This window comes from Calypte anna, chromosome 2 (assembly GCF_003957555.1).
Source record: "Calypte anna isolate BGI_N300 chromosome 2, bCalAnn1_v1.p, whole genome shotgun sequence".
NCBI lineage: Eukaryota > Metazoa > Chordata > Aves > Apodiformes > Trochilidae > Calypte > Calypte anna.
In genome coordinates, this window is record NC_044245.1 from 144629742 (window position 1) to 144640100 (window position 10359).

Genomic DNA, 10359 nt, shown 5'->3' on the forward strand with positions numbered 1-10359 from the left:
TTAAGAATCAATTAGAAATACTGCATTGCTATTGAAGAGTAACTATGAAGCTTTTAAAAACTCATGTTTAAAAATCTGTAGGAAGGAGAAAAAAAGAAATTGAATATTGAGGATTGTAATGTATTCAAATAAGGCTAAGATGTGCACAAAACACGACACGGGCTGTCTCTCAGGAGCAATTCTTTTGAAAGGGACTTTGAAAGGGTGCATTTTTGTGGAAAAATGCACAACATACTGCACCTATGTGTTTAGAACACAGTAACCCACTGCACACTACGGTGAGTTTTATGATATTAATACAGATAAATTGGCATTTGCATGCTAAATCTTAGGTCTACTTTACCTAAATGAAGTTCCCCTATGAGCTAGGTGGACTGTCATCCCCATCATCTATGAATGGCCGCGTTCAGAGCCTCATACGTGGTGCACAGAGGCACCTTCTAAGGTGAGGTGGGCAAGGTGGGGGTTAGCTTGCTGCCCCACGCATGGACTTGTCTCCATTCACTCCTTTCCTTTAGTTTACTGCCCTCATTCTGACGAGGGAAGGATATGAGATCTCCTTGGTCTTGAATTTTTCTCTGATGGCTGCTCTGTCTCAGGGAGGTCAGAGGTTGCTCTACCAGTGAATCTCTTCTTAGACTCCCTAGTGCTCCTCAGCCTTTCTGCTGCCTCTCACAGCTCTGCCACTTGGCTGAGATGATCTTTCACCTGGTGACACATCATACATCTGTCCTCAGTACTTTCTTTCCTTACCACAAAAGGCTCTGTCACTTACGTCCAAGGCCTGGGACAGGGGTGGCTGAATGTTTTGGGCTGCCACATCCATTCTGGCAAGTTCAGAGGACAGAGCTTTCTGCTGGGGGGATGCCAGAGTTAAGTTCCTTCTTTAGGGGCTGATGACCACCAAATGAACTCACCCTTTGGGATGATGGGGTAGCAGTGCCAGGCTCTATCCAGCTCTCCAGGCTGTTTCCCTATTCTGGTCATTCACTCTCTCCAGGTGGATTTTTCTAGATGTAGGGGTGGCCACAGTTGTTCTGGCATTGTCTAGACATTGCCAAAATCTCCTACAAGAGCACCCAACTCCTGAAAAGTCATTTCCCTGCTTCTGGAAAAGCTCCTTTTTTTGCTGCAATCTGCTGCTTGCTGCTGGTCAGCCAAGCTTCAGAGCAGATTCTGACTTTTTCTCTGCTCCTGGAATTTGAAAAACAAAGCAAACTGAAACAAATATTTAAGGCTTTTTCCAGACGGCATTTTACTTGGAAACTAAAGAAAATTTATATTTAACATATTCATTCATTCCAAAACGGAATGTATCTTACTGCACTGCATTTAAAACTAGAAAGTACTGGAGGCGCATTGAGTCAGAACAGCTTGGGCAAAGGCTTGCTTATGTCTTTGTCTGATAAAATGAGATGATCTTAATTCCCAAAAAATGAGCTATTGAATTTGACTTGATTAACTTTTATTTAAGTATCATGAAATCTGATGAGTCCTATTGATTTTCAAATCTATAACTCTATCCTTTTAATACTTCCTGTTATCAGCATTAGATACTGATTGCTATTGTTAATATGCTTCATAGCTGTAGAAACTGAGTCTTATGGTTAATTTAACATATTTGATGGCAATCATAATATTTGATAATATCAGTCTCTCATTAATTGATTGACTACTACACTGATTTACTTGTGCTAATATAAATAACCTGACAAATACAATATATCAAGTGGGCTTTAACTTCCTTGTTTACTTGCTTACTTCCTTGTTCATATATTACAAAAGCAAATGCTTTTCAGTCTGTTTGGGGCAGGTGGGCCTTTTGAATTTTCCCCTTTGACAAGGGTAAATAAAATCACTAAGGCTTTAGCTTAATGCCTGGGAGATGTAGGACCTCATGAGATGCATCCCATGCTAAGAGAACTAGCAGATGTTACTAAGCCACTCTCCATAGTATTTCAAAAGTCATGGCAGTCAGGAAATGTCCGCAATGACTAGAAAAAGGGAAACATTGCACCCATTTTTTAAAAAAGTCAAAAGGAGGAGCCTGGGATCTACTGAAAAGCCTGCCTTGACTCAGTGTCTGGCAAGATCATGCAACAGATCCTACTGGGAGGTATATCATATATGGAAGACTGGGAGGTGATTAGAGACATCCACATGGCTTCACCAAGGGAAATTCATGCTTGGATAATTAAATAATTATTAAGTGGCTTTCTGCAGTGGAGTGACTGCATCAGTGGACAAAGGAAGAAGTGTGGAAGTCTTACATGTGAACTTCTGCAAGGCTTTGGTGTGGACCCCCACAACATTCTTGCTCCTACCCTGGAGAGATACTGACTTGATGGAGGTGTTAGAAGGATAATGAATTAGCTGGATAGATACATCCAAAGAGCTGCAGTCAGCAGCTCAGTGCCTGGATGGAGATCAGCAGCTGGTGGTGTCCCGCAGGGGTCTATACTGGGATACAAACTGTTTAACATCTTCATCAGTGAAATAGACAGTGGGATCAAGTGCTTCCTCACCAAGTTTCCTGATAACACCAAGCTGAGTATTGTAATTGATCTGCTTGGGAAGGGTCTTCTTCACTTGACAGGCTTGAGGAGTGGGCTCATGTGAGCTTCATGAAGTTCAAGAAGGCCAAGTGCAAGTTCCTGTACCTGGGTCAGAGCAATCACCAGTATCAGTTCAGGCTGGGTGATGAATGTATTGGGAGCATCCCTAAAGTGAAGAACTTGGGCTATTGGGAAATAATAAAATGGGACATGAGTTTTCAATGTTCTCTGTCATGCCAGAAAGCCAATCATATCCTGTGCTGCATAAAACAAAGCATGGCCAGCAGGTCAAGGGAGGTGACTGTACCCCACTACTGCACTCTCATGGAGAACCCCACCTTAAGTACTGGGTCCCAATAGCCTAAGACATGCTGAAGTGGGTCCAGAGGAGGACTACAAAAATGATCAGAGGGCTGGAGCAATTCCCTTGTAAAGACAGGCTGAGAGAGTTTGGGTTGTTCATCCTGGAGAAGATAAGGCTCTGGGGGCACCTCATTGTGACCTTTCATAAGGGGGACTTCGAAGAAAGATGGAGAGAAACTTTTTACCAGGGCCTACAGTGACACGACAAGGGTTAACGGTTTAAAATGAAAGATTATAGACTTATATTGGAAATAAGGAAAAAATTCTTTCCTATGAGGGTGATGAGACACTGGAACAGGTTGTCCAGAGAAGCTGTTGATGCCCCCTCCCTGGAAGTGTTAAGACCAAGTTGGACGGGACTTTGAGGAATCTGACCTAGTGGAAAATATCCCTGCCCATGGTAGGGGTGTTGAACTAGATGATCCTTAAAGGTCCTTTCCAACACAAACTATTCTGTAATTCTGTGATTCTGTATCTGTTTCTCCAGTGAGTAACCAAGGTACCTCAGGCTATTAGACATGTACCACAGGTAAGTACCAAAATCTGACAGACGTGGTTAAGACTTTCTAAATAACACAAAACCTCCCATTTTGCCTTTTAGAATTCCAGCCAGCACTCACTGACTTTTACCGGCAGCTACCATTTTTCATTTTAATCTGATTCTTCTGATTCAAGTTATAAAATGGTTTCCTTTCCCTTTCTCTCTTGGGAATACACTATTGGTCCAAGGACCAGAATGAGACAACAATTTAGTCATCATCTTTTGTTTCCTAAAAACGAATATGACAGCTTTGACAAACTGTTATTCCTTTCCTAAATCTTTACAGAAACTGGTTATCCATACACAACAAGGCTTTAAAAAAATATAATGTTTTTTTAATTAGTCTTTTAACTAGTACATTTTGCATTTAATTACCAGCATTAGAGGCAAGATGATCTTATAGAATCAAATTAAAAATAAAGCTGTGAGGTACCTTTTGGTACCTTTTGGAGGTATGCCTTTATCACTTGGGGGGGGAAATCAATAGAAAGCAATTTTTCATTACTTTTTCCTTTTCACATAAAATGCTACTCTGTTGGTCTTATGCTTTACATATAAAACACAGCAACTCATTATCATGGGTGAGTGCTTATTTGATACCTTCATTCCCAGACATTTTCCCTTCAGCTGCCAAGAGGTAGAACACTGTCATTACTTTGGCAAAGCAAAAGTCGTAGACTTAGATTATTTCTCTTAATGAGGTGGAGATAATTAGAAAGATCAAAAGATAATCAAAGTATGTCTGAATTACTTAGGCCTTAATTCAGCAGTGCCCACAATTAATGAAGCATGAGCAGAAATGCCATGTGTCCCACTTTCAGGGATGACCCTTAACTCATAAAAGAGCACTGAATGTTTGCTGCTGTGGTGGAAACAAGCACTTCCATTGTTACCATGGCTATTAGGAAAACTTTATGTAGAATTTTAATAGTCTTGTTTTTTTCAGTGATTAAAATTTAGTTTAAGATGTCGTTTGGACCTGTTTTTTCAGGTGTTTGGGGCTTTTTGGTTTTTTTGTATTTTTTTCTTCCCCAAATACAATCCTTCAGAAAAACAGAGGCAGATGTACCCTGTTAATTACACATTTTCTCTCTCTTAAGAATAACTACTTCCTTCTCCCTTCCCAATTTCTGACACTTCCTAATCAGAGATTAAAAGAATACAGGCACATTCTCACAATATACACATTGGCAAAGCTTGTTTTATGTCCCAGTTCACTGGTTAGCTCACTAGAGGCTAACAACCCTTTAATATACCAGCTCATGAAATTGTTCCCCTGGAACTATGACCTAATCCTGTAACTTACTGGTGGAGTGCATAGTAGCTGACTTTGCTAGTGTATGACTGATTTTTACTGATTTTATGAAATGCTTGTGCCTCATTGTGATAGGATTAAGAATCTAACATGTTATTACGCAGAAGAGTAAAGAGGGATTTTTACTTCCAGAATGATTTGAGAGTCTTTCCTTTATTTTGAAGTACCCCTGTATTCCTGAGTCAGGAAAGGGATTGCATCTCCATTTCTATAATAATGACTTTACATATTGACTATCAATTAAAAATAACAAATACACAACTCTTCCCCCCACAAGTGGACAAATCACCTAATTATGTTCTTCATATATTTTACAGAAAAGTTTTAGTTCTAAAAACCTCACATTTTGTATTTCTTTTAGCTTGGGGGTAGATGTTCTGAGAAAATCCCATTTTCTCTGTGCGTCACTCTGCCAAGTATATTTCTCTCTGATGAAGTATGAACCATATTTATGTCAGTTGGTTCATCTGATTAAGAAGACTCTAAATCTATGCTTAACCTAATTTCTACTGTTTCAGTTTCAAACATGAAGAAGATCTGAACTCAGAAGTGTCTTCTTGTTTGTTTGTTTGGGTTTTTTTCTCCGTGATCTATAGCAGTAATTAAACAAAAAAAAAAAAAAAGGAAAAGTTGTTGTCTTCCATATAAACTTTGCTTAGTAGATTTTATTAATCAATTGAAAACCTATTGGTTATCTCTTGTTGAATTTGTTAGGAATAATTCTTTAATAGTGATCTTCTATAATGTAGACAGATAGCTATGAAGAAATAAGTCCTCTAAAGTAAGGCTGCTCAAAATTATTTTTAAAATATCTTTTTCCCATTTTTTGTAAACATTTTTTTAAGTCTTGAGAATTCAGGTTTCTCTCAAATGAATGCTAAAGATGCTCTCCTACTGCAGGATTGATAATTTTTTCACTAGTCAAGCATATTTTCCCGTCTGTGGTGAAAGATTTATTTTCTTGGGGTGCAAACATACCCCATCTGAGCTATTTAATATTAGGCTATTTTTAATCATGAGATGAGGAGGATGGAAATACCAGCAATATGATACCAATCTCCTGTCAAAACATGTCAAAGGGAATGTCAAAGTCACTCTGAAATGCATTACAGCTGTGACTAGAAAAAGGAAACCTAATAAGTTTGGGGAATGTTTTGAAGATCCCTGTAATTAGAAAAGAGTATATAAACTTCTGGAAACACTGAGCAAAAAAATATGTCACAAACAGCAGAGAAAATGCATTTCCAGTTTCTGTACAGTCTTCATTGTATTAAGAGTATTCCTAAGAATTTTTTTTTTTTTTACTTGAAGTTTGCCACATAAATATTTCCTTGCTAAACTGCAAATGTAATGTGGCAAAGGAGGAAGTGTTATGGATATACCATGCTGTTTCAAGAATGTTAAATTAGAAAGTACTGCAGATGTGCACTACAGCTTTGATACTGTAGTGGATGCTCATGGTAGATAACCTAAATAAACCTCCTGTAGTTTTAAGGCAGGAGCACTGTGGTTGTTCCAGGTTCAGCCAAATAAAATTACTTGTACATATGGCTTTGCTCACATCATCTTTCTTTTTGTCTTTCCTCTGTCATTTACCCCTTCATTTTCATCTTCAATGAATCTGAATGCTTCTTCAGAATGGGTATTCAGGAAAAATAATGAAATGTTTTGTTAGGAGAGGAAAATGAAAGTTACTGAAGGGAGGACTCCAGTTTTGTTTACAAAGGGGAAGCATGCTTTTAATGTGTGAATCAGGAGAGAGATCCCCATTAAGCTGGAATACTGAGAACATCACCTTTCTTTTATTTATTAGGCTTCAACACTATCAAGTGTTAGAGAAGGCTGATGCAAGAGTCAGTAACTTTGGCATTCTTCTTTTCAGTCAATTTCTCGTGAATCTAGTGAGACTGCAGTGTCAAACTGAAAAACAACTTTTAAATTTCATACGTACTCATGGCTTCAGATTCTACTTCGGTTCATCAGAAACTTTTCAGGCATCTGACAAAGAACCCTTAAAATATCCAGCTATAGAGGTGGATCTTAAAGTGTGTCTGTGTACATTAATCTCTTGTAAAAACAAGGTTAAATTAATGCTATAAAATACATTGCCTTTAAATTTATGACCTTGGATTTACAGCTATCTCAGCTAATTGCCTGACTGGCCAGTTGATCTCAAGGTGAGTAAAGCCAGCAAATGCTTAGAAGCCAATGAATGTCATCAGCAGTTTCCCAGCTAAGGTTTTCAATAGAATATGCAATTAATAAGGCAGAAAATTCAGAAGGGAAATCCCAACGAAGAGACAATATTGAAAAAGAGCAGAATGACCTTAAACTTCAGCCAAGCTGTGACCTATGAAATTCTCTTGTGGGTTACACCCCCAAAAGCAACACTGAGCAATGTATGATGAAAAAATGCTGCAGAGAGATGGCTTTTGTTATTTTCCATGGAGATTTCATAAGTTTCATATTGGTCCCATGGTGTAAAATGAAACAAAAATTTCTGTGGTTTAAATTTTAATACCACAGTGTTGGATTATATTAGTGGAGAACCTGACAATGGGTCTCCCAAGGCTCTTGATACAGCTTTTGTGAGGTCCTTGTTAGCTGTAGATTGTAGTGTAACTTCCACAGAGGGAATGACAGTGTGAGATCTCTCCCTTTGCTACAGGGAATGGTGCCCTTTCCAGCTATCAGTATCAGCTATCAATATGTACAGTCCAGCTCTGGTATTGATGAACAGCTTTGGTTTATATTAGCAGAATCCTCAATCTTCTGGTTAGACTACAGGTACTTGTAGCTAATTATAATTTCTCTCAAAAATCAGCTGCAGATTCTAAGAGAAAAGAAGAACAATTTTGCAAAGAGATGCTTGAGTAACAAAGTTTATGATTTCTGTATGATCATTCCTGGACTGGAGAAGATAAATAGGAAGAGATAGTTCATTGCATCTTCTATCCCAAATAGATTATCTGTTAAAACTGATGCTGTAGAAGCTAAAATCTTTCATGTGTCCCAAAAATAACTGAAAAAAAAAATAAGGAAAGAAAAGTTTATCAAATCTATTAAAAACAAAAACATCATCTCTGGCTCTGGAATTCTGACTCAAAATGTTCCCTCTAATCTCACAACAAGTTTAAATTCATCAGATGTGTTTGTTACTGGACCTTGCCAAATACCTTTGGAAATCTCAGTATTACCAAAAGATATTTAGTAATGTCATTTAGGAGGAGGAGTTTTTAAAGATTCTTTAGTAAACAATAACAGCTACTATCCAAACTAAACACCTCTTGGGAAAGGTATTGTCATGGGTTTTGTGTTTGTTTGGCATTTTTTTCCCTCCTTTTTTTTATTTATTTTTTTTTTCCAAAGGCAAACAGCAAATCTGTACGAAGCTGTCAGGTCTAGCTGCTATCCAAAAACCTCCCATGCTTTTCTAAGGAGCAGTGTTAGCAGGTTTCACTGTCAGCCATTTAATTCGAGCTCACAAGTTTAACCAGCTTCTTGTCTTCTCTCAGACTTCCTGAAGTCAGTCTGGCTGCCACCAGCCAGGAGGCATTCAGTTGCTCTCAAAGTGGCAATTCAGAGACTGAAATGATTAAAGCATGGAGAGAGAGCTGGAGCAGCACCTGAGGCTGATGAGTCTGTCTGCCAAAACTGAGACATAGAAAGCACAAGTAAAGAGTGATTGTTTTCATATTTTAGAGGTCATCTGGTATAGCTGCCTGTAACAAAGAAGATGGTTTAATTAGAAAATAATATACAAGGTAGCACTGTTTCCTGGCACTATTAAAAATGTCTCCCAGGTAAAAATAATTCCATCTTTTCATCGTGGGAAAAACTTCCATAAATTTCTAATTAAGAAATGCATCTTTCTTCTCCTCTCAGTACTTGCTTCTCTAACTTTCATTATATATAGATGAAAACATTATCACACCTTCTTATGAAACTCTCCACTTCTGCTGAAAACCCAAAATTTCTTCATAGATCACCCCAGACTCACTTATCTCAGCATTTTTTTTTCCTTCTCAGTGAATTTGGACTTTATTCCATTACCTCTGAAGAGTAACCCAGAAGCTGATAGTCCAATAGCATCCATTTCATGCTCAGCTGCTGTTCATGTTAAAGCATTGAAACACCCTTGAGGAGCTCCTTTTATAAAAAAAATTTAGCTTGAAAGCAAGCAGGAACCTATCTTATCTTTTATAACTTTCATCAGTTTCTCACAGCTCTGTGAAAAGCTGTGCAAGAGAAAGGACCTTGGATCAAGCCCTCAATAAATGTAGTCAGCTTCGATTTCATTTGAGCCATGACTCTACCAGAGGCAATCTGGTGGAGTTAGGTGGGATTACTGGTAAACTCTGCTCTTCTATGCTGCTGCTCCCCCTCATCCCACATTTTCATCACCTGTGTTTGGCTCAGGGCTTCTTCTTCTGCTTTTCTTGTGGTCTTATTCCTGGCTTTAGAAGGCTTCATGCCTCTCCCAAATCCCATCTCACTTTTTATAGGGAAAGGCCAGGAGTAATCCCTGTCACATCACATGGCCCTGCTGCCTCTGCCTTGGTTCATTGCCCTGGGAGATAGAAGAGACATTTTTGGTAGTAATGGAACAAACCTGTAACACCTGAGGATCTGCTGAACCTTTACTCTGAAATGAGTATCTCACCAGTGCAATTCCACATCTGGGATCTGCTGACTGTCCAAATTGCATTACTATTAATTTACTTCTGATTTTTCTTTTGGATTGGATCAGCTCAACAAAACATAAGAAGATGGTTTCTGTTCTGGGCACAGTTCAATTCATGAGCCCTCTCAATCAGAATGGATAAGTCTGCATTGGCTTTGTGAGCCTCAGCCCTATTTTAGCCTCAGGCTGCCATTAAACCTTTGTCTTAAAGAGCAGATTATGTGGAAAAGGCCTTGCTACCTGGCTCTGAAGGCAAGTGATGCAGCTCCATTCAGTTAATACAGTTAATTCTATTCCTCTTCAAAACATTCATGCAGCCTGTTGAGAAAAATCCCCCCAAACATCTGAGCTTTGCCTGAGAGAATGCTGCTGGGCCTGGGCAAAACCCATGCCAGGGACTGTGTTAGTAAGTAATGTGTAGTGACAATCTCAGGGCAGTGCTCAGAGTTGCACCCTGTCTCCAATTTATCAGTTAAGACATGGCTGGAGAGTCTGCAGAGGATTTGAAGGAAAACTTGGTGGTATGTGCACCTAAACCCTTTACAGAACAAAGTCACTTTTGTCAAATTCTATATGCATCTCTCTGTCTTTATATAGAACTATATTTTCCCCCATGCATCTGTGCTTAGGACTGAGCTGACATTTTCCAGCATAAGCAGGTGCAGGGGTCTGCACCTCTGTTAACAGAGATGCTTATTAAATTCACATCCAGATCATGGAGCAGCCCTTAGATACCCAGGAGCAAGGATTGTACATTGCAAGCACGGCACCAATTTCATACCAACTGGTATGAAAATACCAATTTAGGAAGTGTTGAATCCAGGTATTTTGGGAGATGAGGGAACATAGAAGGAGAGAGAGTACCACAGACGAGATGGGTTTGGGGAATGAGGATGATACA